The sequence below is a fragment of the Macrosteles quadrilineatus genome, unplaced genomic scaffold, assembly GCF_028750875.1.
Source record: "Macrosteles quadrilineatus isolate MER2022 unplaced genomic scaffold, UCM_ALF_1.0 Scaffold_3__2_contigs__length_128488019, whole genome shotgun sequence".
NCBI lineage: Eukaryota > Metazoa > Arthropoda > Insecta > Hemiptera > Cicadellidae > Macrosteles > Macrosteles quadrilineatus.
Window position 1 is genome coordinate 43,279,327 of NW_026542596.1, and position 18,852 is coordinate 43,298,178.

Here is an 18,852-nt window from a genome sequence, read left to right on the forward strand (position 1 = left end):
GAGACCTGAAGAAGGTGTGAAACGAGGATTTAGCGAAACGTCGGATAATTATTGTCTATTTAATACGTATAAATAAAGAAATGCAGTAATCTGTATAGTATAAATAAGAATAAAAATATTTTGTATTGTATGCGTTCTATGGTTTAAGGAATATGTAGCCTATACTGTTACTAATTGCAACGATATATAGATCGTCAGTCAAATTTACAAAAATTTTTATTTTGGTAGTTCTAATAGTAATATATTATTTTTTGCAAGTTTTACTAGCGTCTACACATTAATTGTATTGGAAATCAATGTTCTGCGCTGTGCTTTGACAGCACAAAGCAAATTACGTCAGCCAGTAATAGACAATTTCAGCCTAATATATTTTTCTTTAATGTGGCAGAAAAATTAACATAACTACGTAAATGTCCGTTGCTCTATTTACTTAGTCGATATTACTGTGTTTATTTATTCGATAAGGGTAAAATATTATGACTGAATAAAAGGATTGTATCGGTGATCAAAGCGAAGTGGTTATAGTGATCACCCTCAAATTTGAAGACTGCTGGTTCAATCCATAGTGAGGTCAATTCTGGTCCTAGCTGCCATTTGTCAACATTACATGGTGATAATAAGACCAGTGTATGGTTTTGAACGTCCCCTTACAAAACCCTACAAAATAATGCCAATAGCCTAAATATATAGAAATTAACACTGTTACTTCGAAAACTTCCAAAGCCAATGGGACGAAGCCCCGAGATAGAGAGAGAGAGAGAGTAGATTGTTTTACTATTAAAATATGCATATTTATACGGAGTAACAACAATATGTAACTAAACCAGTTAAAGTCGACAAAAATACACAAAACACCTGAAAATAATTGCAATGAAATCCACTGCTAAAGGGCATGATAAATCTGCTTTAACAAGGTAAAATATTCCCCACATTTATGGCCAAACGGAGAATAACTCCTCGTAAAAATGCACTTTCATCCCCCTAATTGCCGGCTGCATCGTAACTTTGGTAAACAAAGCCTCAGAATCCCACAACGACGTTTACAGCAGCTTCTTGTGCGGCTTTTGACAATAATTATGGCGCAAACCGCTGTTGTTTATGGCTTGGGTCATTAAACCCTTCCGCAGAAACGCAACGTTCATGTTGGATTTTTGGTTCAGGTGAATATATCTGAAGAATATAAAACAATCCTCAAGACACTTGCAAAATAAGTGATTAGTTGAAAAATAAGTTGTCGGTGGGCGATGGTAATTAGCAAAGCTATGTACACTGAAAATAACCAAAAAGAAGTACTTAGTGTGGACAGTATCCAGTAAAGTTCATTATTAAAAATAATTAACATAGGTTAAGAAACATAAGATCAATACTCAAACGAATTGAAAAAAATTGTCTCAGCGTATAAAAGATGGGAAAACATCTACCGGAAAACCCACAAACTGTGGTCGACGTGGTCAGCTACCGAGGCTGGGGGTTAACGGTTAAAACAACGTTTTGCAAACATCGTCGTATAGTTAACGTAACCAAGCTCTTATTACCATAAGATTTTTACATTGGTTTATGCCTACTACCGGATTCAAAGATCAATGATTACACCTTAAATTTAGTTAAATTGGAGACCAAACCAAATAACCATCAGAATCCAATCACAACATAAGTCACTTTCGAAGTCACGGAGAAACGATCGATCAAGATTGATTTCGTTTGGACTCGCCTCGGACTCTATTAATCGAGACATCAAAGCACAGAAGGCGGGCGGAATCAGATTACAAAGACAGTGACATGTTGATCCTAGAAGACGAAAGGGAAAGCGATGGTTACATATTGTTTCACAATCGCGATTTGCGCCTTTTAAGGTGTTGTATCAGATGTGAAAGCGCGCTGGGCTCAGATCACAGATAAGAGTCATGCGCAATGAACACAACAGAGCTGCGCAGTGAGTGCGCCGGCGCGGTGACAGTTGACGGGCCAATCAGAAGCGACGTAGAATGGCTGGGTCATCAGGTGGTAGAACAGCGCGGGTAGGCTTGTACGTAGGTGAACGTATGGTCTGGCAATGGCTGTTGTTATCACCAAGCTGTAGCAAATCTTTAAAAGAATAATCTTCATAGCTCATGGTTTAATATAACCTTGAGCTCTGTATACACTAGAGTTTACAGTATGGAATTATCTTGTCTCCCTTAGTTGTTGTAATAGTTGGTATCTTTTTCCACTTTGCTTGGTTAAACGTTATTGCATTCGAAAATCCGCAATTTGCATCAGTGGTGACTTAATTTAACTATTTTTTAAAATACAATTGCCTACATATTTACCACGGGAATAGAATGTCTAGTTCAATTCATATAAATTGTAAACAAATTAAAGGACTTGCAAATTGTTAAAAATTTGACCTTGATTTTTATATAATAGGATTTATACAAGTAACTATGGATAATAGAGTCAGCAGATCCCAGTCCTCGATAGACCTACATTCTTAGACTATTGACATACATTACACGCACAAAATATGTCAATTTTCGAATAAAAATTAACGTACAGTAGTTGTGGCCACTGACAGATTGCAATGATGTAACCAACGGGTTTCTGTCAAATACGACAACTTAATACGTAAGTCGAACTGAAAGAATAACTGTACACTATACTGTATTACGTTTTATGTGACATCAACATAGTACATAACACCAAGAAATAAAATGGAATTTTGACCTATAGCTAACTTTGTGACTCATTCATCTATTTTCTATTTGAATAAAATATTTTGTTACATTTTGTTACTTTGGTCCATATAGATGGCCAACAAAAGTCAGACAGTACGTACTAACGATATCAAACACTTTGCTTAATTTCATACAAATTGTCTAACCATGGTGTATTTATAGAAGTGTCCTTGGATTTCAACGAGGCAAACTAATCCTTCACATAAATAAAATTTATGCTACATTTGAAGTTAAGCCTTAGGCTTGAAAGCTAACCATTATCAAACCAAATGCTTGCAAGATCGCAAAGGAGTTACAATACAGTGGCAATTCAAATTTTTAATAAGCTGCCTCACTCGATCAAGCGTCTTGGGCGTAAACTTTTCATGAAGAAGCTCGTCCCTCTCCTTAAGTCAAGAGCGTACTACTCACTAAAGGATTTTTTTGAGGATAGTTTTCCTGAATTGTCTGGCTAAACCGCATATCCACATGCCAAAGTTTATTTGTAAATATATGTTTGTATCTACTCAAATTCAGTTTGTTATTATGTATTTTTGTATATATTGAAATTCTGACGCCATCAATCCCTTATTGGGTAAAAGATGAAGACATGGTAATAAGTGGTAGGTAATAAAAATGATTTGCTAATTTAATTCACAATTAGGCCTACGTTTTGTTTCTACATTTTTAGGATTTATGAGGCGGATAAACAGCCTGCAGTTTGAGTGACAATTTAAACTCTGAACAAATACTTCCAAACCTGCTTCGATGGAGTGTAATAGGATACGTTAATAAAAAATAAAAAAAATTAGTACGATGGCCAAAATGATTTACCGAACTGCCAATCAACAAATATTTCCAAACCTGCTTGTTTCCGATCGTGTAATAGGCTAAGTGGCTAAGTCAATAATCAACAATGAAAGAGCAAGATGTAATCATATGATTTATCTTCCAATCAACTATCAGCTGATTCCTCGGTCGTCAGCTGTTCTATTGACTCGCGCTCCTCCATTTCACGGTACATCGAATACGTCTCGTTATAAGAACCATAACTAAACAATGTGTGAAAGGACCATCTTGCATACTTGACTGACCAAGTATATCGGAGTTATGTCTCACTTAGTAACCGAAACATGTCTTCAAACGGACGAATCAAATGTCGAAACGAGTGTGTTTGTATAGTCTGCATCAAGATCTATTTTATCTGACAATTAATTCTATAAACCTGCTAGAGTATATTTAAGGGTACTTAGTAATCTTTCTAATTAAAACAAAATATTGAAATACTTGACGAAATTTCAAAATAGAATACGTAATTTAGGCAAATACGTTATAGTAACTATTTATAATTTTCGCTATTTTCTGAAACATCGAAAAAATATACTTCACATCAGGTAGTTTAGATTACCAATAAAGTTTTGTTTTTAAGACGTTATTTTACCAAGTAAATTACGTTAAGTGACAATTAGTTCTTAACAATGCAAAATCCAAATACTATCAACTTTAATGAGCTGTATAATCATTCAAATCAATTTCATGATTTTGAAACCCGCGATTTTATCGACTATAGGTGTAAACATTTAGTCATTAACTTAAAATAAACGTTCCTAATTGTGTATCCTAATTGGCAATAGTAATTTAGTTTGTATACATAACCAAAGCTATTATTTTTCCGATTAAAACATTCAAGATCACTAATGATCCTACGAAAATGCTAACTAACCGACTGTTTACATCAACAAAATTTCGAACCACCAGGAAATAAAACATCGATAAGCTCGACCAAGGCGATTATATTTCGGTGCAGATTTCCCCCGGCAATATTCTAATTTATTATAAAAACTCACGCATACAGAACGGACCAGCCCCTCAGTCAGTTCCCTGCTTGTTTATATCAAGCCGCTTTCTTTCAGCCACCTATGACCGGTTTCGTGAAATTTAGCACGTACATATCTCGACAAGTATTATTCAATAGGAATTCTTATCCGGGTTTAACTAGAACTAGATCGCTCGTAAATGAATGATCGGATTTTATTTAGTTTGATTGTTCAGCCTTTGCATTTTGGAAGATCGTTAGTCTACTACTATGAACTGTTAGTAATAAAATATTAAATACTATTAAAACAATAATATAAATATTAAATAATATTAAAATAATAATATAATGCATCACATGCATTCCACCGTATATTTACGATATATTTCATCAAAGCAAGAATGATCAACTACCTATATCCTTTACTTGCATAATACCAATACCACATCATATTGTTTCACTTTAACTAAACCAATGCGCTTAACATGGAGATAAAAATATCGACTTGTTTCCGGGTTAATATTTTTATTCTACAGTAATTTACTTTACAATACGATTTAATTAAGTTTTCCCAGACCATCAATAAGTTAATACTACTGGTACAATTTAGTTTTTTTCCTTCGAGTTTCTTTCTCGACTACTTCACGGACGTACGAGTGCAACAAAAAATTATCCTAGATAGAATGTTCAAGATGTAATAGAAAACTTTTAGTTGTACTCCTACCTGATATCAATAGGGTTTCAGAGTCATATGCTTTTACTTGTACTTTTTTACCTTGGAAAAGCCACGAGAACAACAAAACGATTATGTGCTAGTTAAAATGTCCAAGATGTAGATGGTAAATCGTCCTCCTTTCTGATTTTGTTAGGGGTTCTACGTTTGGTAGACGTATCCGCAAAAGTCTAGTAAGATATAGTTAGGTTTTAAATTTAGACTTTAACGGGTTAACCTTAGTATAAATAGGCTCTGAACAAACCTAGTATACGCTAGTTATTAAGGCACATACAACAACTATACTATATGATTGTTTAAATGTTCAAAATGCAAATACAATTTTACTATTCCTTTTTAATTTGATTAGGGATAAACACACACGCAATAAAGTAGAATAAAGTTGAGTAGTTTAACCTTAGTTGTTAAAGGTTGATCTTAACTTTGTTGTCGTTTTGGTCAAAGTTACATAAATTCGACTATACTAATTTCAATGTACCCTACATACAACAATGTAATTGTTGAGGTGTTCAAGCTGAAATAATGATAATGAATCACTTGCAATCATCGACGACTTCAATCCGCACGAATCTGTTACAATACAGTTAGTTTATTTATTTAAACTTAGGATCATACGCATTAATGTGATAAACACAAAGTTACAATAACCCGACTATAGCCCTACGCTAGTTCCAAGGTACATTCCTACAGTCGCTGCAGGGGACACGTATGGGCGGGGTTGTAGTTCCCAACTAATTATACTACTCTTCCAGACACCGACGTTTATGAAGCAACGCTCCTTCCATCCGATCGTAAAGAATCCATTATCAGGCTTGGATGTACACATTTGAAACTCCAGAATACCTTGTTTACAGGTAGAATGTGTTGTAGTGGGTTGTGGGATAAACCTTCTACGAAATCGTATGTATTTGTACGATTATGAACACAATTGAATTCACTGGTGAGAAGCACCGTATACTTTTCTGGTTTAATTGTGGGGATTATAAAAAAAAATGCATATAGTCTATAATATTGTAAGTTCAAGAATAAAGGGCCACCGTTGCATCAACATTTTTACGTAGAATAAGTGTGTTTACAGCGAAATATGTAAAAATAATACAAATTATTCATATTTTAGGAGATTATAGGTATTTGATTTATCGTAATACATGGCTGTCCCATAATGTTCAGTGCATTTTACCTGTTATCTATGAACTGTCAGTAATACTCAAGTACCAAGTGATTTGACAATGTCACTGACTCAATAAACTCGTAATATCAATTCTACAGGGTTGAATCCTACATCAAAACGCTACTATACAACGCGGTGTTTGATTATTATCCAATTAGAGCTATTTTAGGTTTCAATAGTTTTTACTACTTGTACTACTAGTGTACACCACACACGCGACTGTCGTGCTTGCCTGTGTCGTCAGTGTTCTTATACATTATTTTAAATGCTAAAAATAGTGTAAAAACTCTAACATTCTGTACCAACTATCCCTCGCATTACTGATTGATGCAGAGACGACTTACTGGTGACTCTTTTCTATATGATCTGGTTCCAAATTTCAAACAAATATACCATTTTCCTTTGGCAAACTTATATCGTAAATTTAAAACAGTAAACGAAAATTAATCTAGAATGCTTTAGTAAAGACAGTAAAGTTTAATTTAACTATCACTATTACACTCCCGGAAAGTAAGTTACAAATTACCAAGAAATATTTTAATTTAAGTTCAGAAACTCTAATAGTTTTATAAGAAAAAAAAATGAAACAAAGATTAATAGGTACTAATAATGCTAAAAAACTACATAAGTTACAAATTACCAAGACATATTTTAATTTAGGTTTAGAAGCTCGAATAGTTTATTACAAATATAGTAATAATGCTAAAAAACTACATATTGACATTATTAACATTATTAAAATTATTAAATTAACGTGTTACGTAGGAAAGTGTTACAGATTAAGGGAACTGAGTAACAATATGTGTACAAGTGGTAATTATTTTGATATTAATGAGGGATAAACAGTTATAAATATGTTCAAGATATGTATCTGCGGAGTTAATCAAATAATATATATTCCAAAATAAATAATTAATTTGACTTTCAGTTACATATACTTTTATAGAACAAAGTTGAAGAAATATAAAATTTATTTCGTTTAAAATAAAAATAACACTGTCAAAACTATTTAAAATCAATCGCCTACACTGTAGAAAGAAAAACGTCAACTTAGATTGTACCTAAAACAAACTAACTTACACTACAAAGCAGTTAATTACCCCATAAATATCGATAGACAATAATCCAATAGTCAACAATCACTGCACCAAAGCGCAAACGCATCACACGGAAATCACTGACGCACGTGCGCTCCGTACACAACGGAGTCTGCGCGACAACTAAACTAATACTAAATGAAGCTGGGAGCTGGTTCGCTGTACCTCCCCCCCTCCCCGCGCACCTCTGCAACAATGCGTCGCACATGCGCACGACAATCATTGTTGTACACACACACACGCGCACACACTCAACAATAGGTAGACGTCCACCAGTACCTGCCAGTTGTATAATAACACTTGTAATGGGATCTGAGAATTGTACTTGTTTGTTAAGGATTAATTATTGAATGGACCCGGCTTGAAGGTTATGCATTTGTGGAATGTAGTGATAGTAGCGTATTTTGTCTTCCTCAACATTTATCTCGTCTTTTCCCCTTGAATCGTTGTCTCACCCCAGTTTATTTTACTCATATATTTCTTTCATGTTTCATATTAGCTTTTCTTTTATAACTAATTAAGGCACAATATGTACATTGACAATATGTATAAATTTGATAAAATGTTTAATAAATGAACTCGATAAAAAGTATTAATCCTTATTATATCAAGAATATAATGATATTCTTTATTATGTCAAAGTACCTCTTTCAACACATTCTCTAGGCGTTGGTAGAACATACATACAGAGAAGTGTGGCGGCTAGGAAGGAACGTGTCAAACCTAAGGACTTATTCTACCATTAGTAAAAGAGGATACATACTAAAAAACTAAAGCAGCGTACTACATATGATTACTGTAAATGAAGCTCATACTAAACATGCCAAGCCTTACTTTAGTTACACCACAGAGAAGTAATATAATTTTTTTACTAAATGTATATTACTTCTCTGTGGTTACACTCTACCAGATGAAATTATTGATTTTGCATTTTCCTACCGAATGTCATGTATGTTCCAGCTCCATTCTAAGAATCTCCTTTGCTTACCTGAAAGAAAAAGAAAAAAATTAGTAATAGTACATTACAGTTAACTTTTAAATGGAAAAAACTACGAAAAAAACTCTAAATTGAGTTGTTCTAGCTTAACAACGAACACAGACAAACAATTTGCTACTCTTCAAACCAAACCCCTAAAAGCTATTCTGTGAACGGTGTCCTTGCTCTCAAACACAACGTTATCTGTCTTGACAACGTCAAATTTTCGTTGGCTCCCACAAAATAGAACTATTTTTAGAAAGGTCCCTTACAAAGAACCAAACCTACCTGACCCAATTGTCGAAGAGTGTAATATGTGAAGCCTGTTTGAAGAACACGAAGAAATACTCTTTATTCCAAGCTAAAATGTAGAGTGGTTTATTGAGAAGGCATATGATTTGTTGTATACTATTGAATGCATTGTTGCATACCGATCAGCTGTTTGTATTCACATGGCTATCATAGGAATAGTTGTTGGTCAGAATACTTTGTTTCAATAGACTTTCCTGTAGATTTCGTCCTTAATCTGTAAAGTACAAGCTAAACTCACTGAGTTCGTTAATAACACTTGTCTAATACAGTATTCTAATGACAATGAGGTTGTTATAAGCTAAAGCATGACCTCTCATAGAAGCTATAAGTAATGAAGACCTTCAGTTCACAACGGATTGAAATATTTTTATTTAATTCTTAGATTATTTTAGCGTAGTAAAGCGAAAAATGCCACTCGTCCAAAACGTGTTCACCGGACTCGTATGATAATCTCGCACTCGACTCCATCTCACGCGGGAACGAACGCGCTTGTCCGGTAAACACTTATATTCCGGTCTAGTAACGAAATCTACTGTTTAGTTTCCAGTACCTTACAATCATTGTCATTGGGGCTGATAAATCCACCAGGGAATGGCTGCAGTATCCAAGAGGAGTTCTGTTTCCAGTATCTCAGAACCAGGAGACAACGCAGGTGATAGCCTGAGGCCGATGTTCCCAGCTCCCAGACAACTGGTCATCCAGCCAGGCTGCTCTACATTCCGAGCCCCTTCATACGGTCAACTGGTCAACTCCAGACGATGACGGTAATTATTTTGTTTTGGGAAGTTGGTAGTTAAATCCCGCACAATGTGGCGAAATCGTTTATGATAATCATACACTGTTTGACTTATCCTTATATAATTTAAATTAAAACATTAGGGTTTCACAAAGACCTAGCCAAACGAAAAAGCTATAATAAAAGTTATGTTGGAACTAATAAAATATTGCAATATTTTCTGTAATAAATTGAATAATTTCCCCCACGAAATGAAGACCTTTGACGCGTTGGTACCACCAAAGTCAAATGTGAGTTTCACTTCAATATAGAGTCGATAAATTAAAAACTGTTCTATTATATTTTTATCAACACATTTAAAGGTACGTTTTGCCTGGAGCGACAGGTGCGACGGTCGCGCAGCGACTGTCGCCGAGCCGCAGTCGCGGGGTGGTAGACTGTTTTGCTTGGAGCGACAACTTCTTCTTCCTGGCGTCACGAGACGTGGTACCGTCAGTGCAACTAACCTCAAAAGTGCGCACTAAGTATAAAGTCACTAAATAAATTCGATAAATTATTCTCTTAGTAAAACAGGCAAAACTTAACAATAAAGTATTCTTTATAGGCCTAGTTATTTGTTATGAGTAACATTCCAAAACTGCCATATCACAAGCCAAAATGTAATAAAATTACTCAATTGTACTGTAGTACACAAGCATAACTTGAATTGGAAATCAGTATTATAAACAACCTCCTCACAGAGTGAAAATTATATTTTGTTGATTGTATAGTAAATGAAAAAATACCAATTACATTATATACTCCATTAATATTTGAATAGCCTCTTCTTAACACATTACTTTAATAATTGGCATTTTATATATTTACATATGACACGCCTGACTTTTAAGCCAATTTGATCAACAACCATTTATACAGAACAATATTTTATTAAATTACCTAAACGAAAATGTAATTAGAAGTATTTAAAGTTGACAATCTAAATAATCTACTAATATGTTAAAATAACTTATAATATAATAACATAATATTAAACTAACCTGATGTTGTCCTTTATTCCTTGGTCTTTGTAGGATATAATATAAAGCGCGGGGTGTTTTGCCACTTCTTCTAATAAACTGTAGTCTTCCTCACCACTAAAATTTAACTTGTCGCTAAGCGACCGTCGCTCCTGACTGGTCTTGGAGCAGTACCCAGCGACTGCAGCTCGCGGCTCTAGCGACAGTAGCTCCAAGCAAAACAGGACTATGCAAAACCCCTTTGATCAGTGTCCCGCGACTGCCGCTAAGCGACGGTCGCTGCGCGACCGTCGCACCTGTCGCTCCAGGCAAAACGTACCTTAAGCTGTTTCCACAGTGTATACAAATGTCCGTATGAAAAAATTTAGCGTTTTCTTCAAATGCTGTGTACAGTACTGCGTTACTTGTAACATAGGCGAACAGGATTTAACCTATGACCCTTTTTTAAAGTAGCCATTTCAGTTCAATTCTTAGAGTTGACAAGTTTCACATAACAGCATTGTTTACTTTCATAACAGCATAGTTTTACTCATAACAACACGGGCATCGGACCAATGAGGTTCAAGGATTGAGAGAGAAGTAAAATTGTAATGATTCTAACTTCAACTAATCAGCTGTTCAGGCCAATTTAATTGTTGAGTGGTGCAATTATTGTTTGGTACAATGTTTCGTCGCATCACTGTCAGTGGCAATTATAGATTATACGAAAACATAACCTCTCTTAGAAGTTATTTTAGTAATTAAAATATGTCGTAGGTAAGTAGTGTACGCAACTCGCGTAAATATTGTTAAACGACACGAGTAAAAAATTTAAGGTTCTTATTCTATGCTTGTAATCTATGATAACAATAAAAAAAAAAAAAAAAAAAAAAAAAAAAAACATTGACATATTGCAACTTTAAAAACACAACTGAATAACCAAAACTCTTGTAGCTAGAGGGTAAAAAGACAACGATGGGATTTTCTTTGCACACTTGAATGATTATGATTATAATTTAGTATGTTATAGGTACGTATATTATTTATTTTTAAATTTAAGCACAGACTATAGAACCGTCTGTGATGATTTTAAACGTAATTTGTACTCGCGATACTGATCTTAGTACGTAACAAAGCTACACAGATCAGCTCACACCATTCTACACTAATCCCTCTCAAATTTGGGCAATAAAATACACACCTAGACGGCAACCCTATCTTCTATATTATTAAAAGAATTTGTTGGATTTTTGTATTCAGCAAATCGACCCCTATATATTGAGCATCCGTTTAAAACTCTTATCACAGACTACGGAAAACTATTACAGTATTATATTGTCTGTGCTCTTATCCTTTTAGATGTCCCTTTTGCGGGTTGAATGATATCCCGTGAAAACCCTTCGTCCTACAGGCTTATAACATTTCCGAGTTTGTGCTGAATTCTGTTGTCAATCATCTGCACTTTTTCAAGTTTACATTTGTTTACATCAGAACAGAAAGTTATGATACAATTTTGTTTACATCCATACGAAAATATTGTAATTCTATTTGTATAAAATGTAAGGAACGAAATGACTTACGTTAGATTTTGTGTTTTGATATGATTTTGAGTTTTCATAGTATGTTTGAGTAAATTCAAGTACTAAAATATTGTAATGTAATTTGTTTAAAATGTAAAGAAGAAAATAACTTACGTTAAATTTAGTGTTTTAATAGAATTTGCAAGAGAAAATTGTAAATTAATTCAATTATTTCACTAATTTTGAAGTCACGAAGTGACACTGGCTGATGTTTGATAAATTGATAAATTGTAGAACAAGTAAAACTACACGTTTACCTACTTTGTAGCCATGTAAAACATCCACAACACCCAATAAAACAAGTTCCCGGCGCGATTCCAGATTCCCTTTCCTGATTCCAAGTCCGACGCTGGAGCCACATAAATCTCGTTGTTCTCTAATTAATTACCAAATCGCGAACCGTTACAATTACCTCCTAGGACGGTTCCCAAGCTATCAGATGTTCCCGACAGTCGCCACGCCTCACCTTTACTTTGGACGGTTTCCAGACCTGTCCGATCATGTTTCTATTTGCATAGGATGTAATTGTATTATAGTTGTACTCGCGGGCGTGGTTACCTGTTTCCTTTTCTCGACAATGTCGCGAGGGTTCTAGGATTATCAGCTGATCAGGTTTCGCGGCGTCGCGGAGGGGTGCGAGTTTTAGATCCGTATCTCTCTGAACGATAAGTACTTAATTGAGGTTGAATGGGTTTTTGGAGTTTCTAATGGCGTACGAAAAAGAAGAAAACCGTTAGTTTTTAGGGTTTCTTTAACTGATTCCTTGCTAAAAACTTTAAACGTTTGGAATCACACGATAAATTATTAATGTGTACAAACAAGTCCTAGAAAATTCTCTTTTTCTGGTAAATGTGAATTTATTTCGTAGGTTGAAAGTCTGTCACAATTGAATGTATATAACACTATAGAGAAATTCATAATGCTGTCACACATCTCCTACACGTATGTCTGAAAAGAAAAGACTATTGTGGGATTTAGGCATACACTATGTAAAACATGCATTTGTCCTAAAGAAAACAATTCTACTGTATAAGTGGTTTCGGTTTTAGAATGATATTCTTTTTAAATACATCTGATCACTAGATTCTTGAAGTAGGAGTAAACAGTTATATTAAAACCACCCGCAAACTTTGATAAAACCAATACTCATCAAACCACTGACCAACCAAAACACAAAACCTGTGTCCACCAGCTGGTCCAAATTATTTTTGAAGAAAGGCACTCTCCCGCGGAGACAAAGCCTGATGATTATGCAGTGACCCAGATAGCTCGGCCGGGCATGTACCCGTGTCATGCCCGTGTCTTGCCCGGCACTGCCCGTCCGTCACGGCACTCCCCGCTCTTACCGGGCACTTACAACGAGCATTTACATCCATGATGTCTTTATTGAGCTCCACCTGTTTGTCCTACAAGTACACTAGAGTTATCGGGCTTGCGAAACTCGAACACTTTATATAGGGGTCGCAAACTATGGATTTTACCAGATTTGACATTCATTCGATCGTATGTTGGGATATCTGTTTGACGTGTAAATGTTACGTTTCACTACGTAATGTTATTGGATTGATAATACGTCTACACTACAGTAGCTGAAGCTGTCGACGTAATTGCCATAGATGTAGCTGTCAACGTCATTGTGATATATGTAGCTGTCAACGTCATTGCCATAGACGTATCTGTCAACGTCATTGCCATAGATGTAGCTGTCAACGTCATTGCCATAGATGTAGATGTCTACGTCATTGCCATAGATGTAGATGTCAACGTCATTGCCATAGATGTAGCTGTCAACTTCATTGCCATAGATGTAGATGTCAACGTCATTGCCATAGATGTAGATGTCAACGTCATTGCCATTAGATGTAGCTGTCAACGTCATTGCCATAGATGTAGCTGTCAACGTCATTGCCATAGATGTAGATGTCAACGTCGTTGCCATAGATGTAGCTGTCAACGTCATTGCCGTACAAGTAGGTACAACACCATACTCTGATCAATATACATACTGTAAATTTTTAGTACTGTACTAAAATAATATAGTTTACTGTATTTGAAGAGTCCCCTTATAGTACGTTGTGTACATTACCATATAAGGGAAAACGCTGCACTTTTTTATTGGAATTTGACTGTATAAAATTTGTGATAAAAACACTTGCATTTGTATTTGTTATCTCCTCCTCTCTAGAAAGATCACGTTTTGTCAATATTGGCTATCAGCTTAATATAAACATCTAATTTACTTAAATGTTGCTTAGCAAGGCATTGTAAGATTTCTAGACAGACGTTCCAAATAGAAATTGAAGAGTATATGTATAGTTTAGATTCACAAAGATAATTAGGGCACAACAAATACATACAATCTACCTAACACTTAACAAGAATGAAAACACTAAGCACATCTCAATTTCAATCTGTCTAATTACCTTTAACCTAATTGAATCAACTGTAACACTAACCAATACAATCTTCAATTAGGCAGCTCCACAATAAGTATCAAATCACTCAGTTAATTGGTTTAGTTCCCTCATTAACATATCTGTGCCTGACCACCAAGGTGGCTTGAGTACTCTCTTCTGAGCCGGTGTAAGGGGGGGGGGGACTATTGTACAAAATCCGTTGACAACCTGGCCCAGACGTTCAGGTGACACCAAAAGAGCGCGCCAACCATACTTCCTTCCAGCTGATATATGCTGATTGTCTGATTACCGTACGAAACTGCTCGAAAGATTCCATGCGTTTTTTTTAACGTTGTAGGTTTCCTGGTTTTCCAAGTGAATGTACACTCCACCCTTTAAAAATAATACGTCTATTAAAAAAATGTAATACCTACAACCATTCCGAGTTTAAGAAATGTGTAGTAAACTAATCTTAAGATTTACAGTATTTATTTTTTATTATTGAAATTTTTATCAGACAAAAAACCATCATGGGGACTTCATTTTTAGGGATGATTAGGTATATAGTTGAAGTTTATTGGTTTATATTGATATGTATAGGTATTTAGAGTAAAGATTTTGTTGATCAGTCGCACAGGGATTTTTACTACGGATTTTATTTTTTACGACTTTTATTTAAGGTATAGTTAAATTTGATCTTTAGTGTGTCTTTGTTTATACTAAATCATTAAATTGTGTGTTTGGTATACTATACAATTAATACAGTATTTACAGTTATATATAAATGACCTAATATCAATTGTCAACCTTAACGTCTTAAAAATCTACTTTAAATCAACTCAAGATTGATATCAGTAAAACGTCTGCAGCCCGAAGCTAATAAAATCTAGCAACGAGTGTAAATATATCAAACTCAAAGGTTATTGGTCGGACATTGAACAAGTGAAAGTGGATTCCAATAGGGTGTGAGAACGGGACTTGGAGCAATTTAGCTACCGTTAGAAATATCTTAAGATCATATTATTGTTATGAACCAAACCCATTGAATATACAACACTATATTCGTATTGTTATGTTATTCAGTTCCAAAACTTAGGGTCTTTAAATTATTAACAAGAGTGAAAAATATATAGCAATAGTATTTTTAGTACTGTGGTAATGTGAGGAGTGAGTCTTTGTGGGCCAATCCATGGCTAATTTACATTACAGTACTCCAAACAGCCGAAGAGTGGATAAAGTGCTCGCCTATGATCAGAGTGTTGCCGGTTCGATTCTGAGAAGTCAGTAAGCAATTTTAATAGTTTGAAACGAAAATCAATGGTCCTGGCCAAAGAAACATCTGGATTAAGCTTGTGACAAAGCTTTAATATTACTAATTTAACAGTTACCCTTTCTATAATTTTTTTCTACTGTATTAATTAGGTAGGGTAGGCTACAACCGCGTAAGATATACAGGTTGTTTTTTTAGTTTAATCCAAATTATTACAAGTAATTTACAGAGAGTCACTGTGTAAGAGACAAAACAAGTTCATAAGCTGGCAACACCGAACTTACTTCAATACCGATCAGCTGATAGTCATAGCATTGTTGCATCGTCGTATAAATGTTTTAGTTATTGGACATTTATTTGTTGCAAACCATTCTTGACATAAAAAGAATGTTTACCTTTTATTCTTCTACAATACCCAATCTTTGAGCTTGCGAAACACAAGGCCTAGTCCTATTTCCAATAAACGCATAATAACACACAACTGTACAGACGACAATCAGTTAAACAGCCCGTTACAAAATATTTGACTATTATCATTGTACGTGTAAACCAAAGATCTAACTATTCAAACTCGGTAACTATGGGTTTCGAACCACTGGACCAGGTTATGGGCGGTGGCTGCAGTACCACTGGTGACGTCACCACTGAGGCTGATATCTTATCACTACTGGTCTTATCACTAGCCTGTGTCTTATCAGCAATCAGACCGCCTTGGTGACTTGACAGCCAAATCCAATATGTGTCACTTCAGTAGCTATTATGCGTGGCGTTTAGCTAACCATGAAAGTTGGAGAAGAAAACGTCGGGAAAACTAAAGCATTCTTCTGAAAAGCGAGGGGTTGAAAACAATATTACTTTCTTTCGGAAGTAGATGGAAGTAGTATATATATTTTGTAATGGGATTATCTTCTTATTAAACAAAATAATCTGTTTAAAACTCAAAATCATTGTTCCGCCAATCATGACTATTTGCGATGAATTTCCGTAACCATTTTAAAAGGAATAGTGATTTGCGTTCTTCAAAAATATTTATTCGATCCACAGCCCAATACACACGCTTATACAAAAGTAGTGTGTTGTTTTACAATTATTACGGAATAGTATGTTTAATTTTCCCCAAACTGTAATGTGCAATTTGTATTTGCCACATCAGGCTTTCACCTAAAACTCGCAATCGCGTTAGGCAAAACAGGGAAGAAAAAACTAACCTATTACAACACCCTACATTATTGTAACCACTAAAATAACCACATTATTTCCCGAAATAAATCCCTTTCATTGAAGGTAAACATTTTCGATTACCTATCAAATTTACTACCACACAGTTGCGTTATGTCGAACAAACCCATGTTTCCAATTCCAATAAACTTCTGCGGTGATTTCGAAATCCGCCACTGTCCTACTTGGGGCAACATTAACAGCAATTAATGATTCGCGGTGAGCGAAAGGTGGCTCAGCGTGTTTGAGGGTTGTTCATCAGATGTGGAAGGCGCGCCACTACAGTGGAATACTTCTTCATTCGTGTAAAGCGAGGGGTTTCAGCACACAATCCCATCCTAGGACATTACGTTATAATCTGGATTAGTTTTAGACATTCAGGCTAGACCTAGAGGGTGGCGGCATAATCATTGACAACATATATTCGTCATTAGCTGCATTTGAACCCGACACCTCGGGGACCTAAGGCACCGCACTTTGGTAGTAGAGCAGATCGCTTACTACGCGATCGTATACGCTCGAATAAAGTGAGTGGTAAAGTAGTGGGGTACAAAAAGTAGTTGGAAACTTTGTACCACTATAGTCGCATTCTTCTTATTATGTGGTGAATTAAGGCTATGATTATGAACTGCAGTTGGAAAAAGCGAGGATGAGGTTATAAACAGTAATTGGGAAAGGTGTACCACTACAGTCACATTCTGCTTACTATGTTGTAAAGTGAGAGTAATGATATAAACAGTAGTGGGGAAGGTGTACTGCTAGTGGCAAACTTCTTACTAAGAGGTCAGGTAAGAACAATACTATACAAAGTAATTAAGCATACCATTACTATTTTTTCTAGTAGAAGACTTAAAGACAATTTGTGCTGTAATTCGTCAATTACTCCCCAAACTAACCTGACAGATTTGAGAAGCTCTGCGGTTCGTTCACGTACGGACTTAAACGGAGCATTCAGTTCACAATCTTCATCAGTTCTATCCAGACTGCGACTGCGAATTCTTCTCCTAGTAAACGAATTTCTCATTTTCGGCCTAGTGCCTTCCATATCAGAATGTGAATAAAAATTAAACTAAACAAAAAAAATCTAAACTGACAAACAATCACGAACGATAAATCCACTTGCAAGCTGGCGACCGCGCGAGGCGTAACTGAACTGGACTAGGGAAGTGAAAAATATTATTTGTCATGATTGTGATTCATACAACAGGACATGAATCACTTTTATCAACGACTGTCTTGTCTGTCACTGTTAAAGAAAAATGATTTTAGATTTTTCCTCAAAGACATTATTGTAAAAAATAATATAATTTTACATTAAACTTTGAAAACTACTTGCCGACCATACTATCTTCACACGAATAACCTGTTTAGGCCCAAGTAAACTGTCGTTATTGTTAACTAATAATTGCTATTGTAGCTATTGATTAACTAATAATCACCTGTTAAATAACATAATCAGATACGTTAACAATACATCTGCAGTGATAGCTGAGCCAACATTCAGAAAACATTGTTAACCTACCGGTATTCTATGTTGATATTCATTAATGTGATATTTATTGGATTATTTATTGCTGCTACTATTTATATATTTATCTATTTACGTAGTTATTAGGGAAACTAATAATGTGTTTTCAATAATAACAATTAATATTGTCGTTTTTGTAATATTGTGTTTTCATAAATAATTGTATTTGGGAAATGTAATTTATTTTATGTACCCTTTGAGGGAAACCCAATGAAGATATTATGAGATAAACATAACCAGATAGTCTTGGAAGTAGATTTATTACACTATGTTACTGTCATACTGCATTTTATTTGAAAACATTCATAGTGGTGGTTAACACCATGCA

The 18,852-nt window shown here is 35.1% G+C and overlaps 1 protein-coding gene across 4 annotated transcripts in view; it reads right to left on the bottom strand.

Annotated features, from left to right (window-relative positions):
- The window catches only part of LOC128988577 (rap1 GTPase-activating protein 1), a 284,990-nt gene that overhangs the window by 116,390 nt on the left and 149,748 nt on the right, over window positions 1–18,852 (bottom strand). Inside the window, exon 1 of one of the 4 annotated variants that reach the window (XM_054409975.1) lies at window positions 7,514–7,627. The exons of 2 other annotated variants lie outside the window; for them this stretch is intronic. The gene's annotated coding sequence lies outside the window, so the exon portion shown is untranslated. Of the gene's footprint in view, window positions 1–7,513; window positions 7,628–18,852 lie in introns of those variants that run through there. One more of the 4 variants, XM_054409976.1, reaches the window with a different exon arrangement.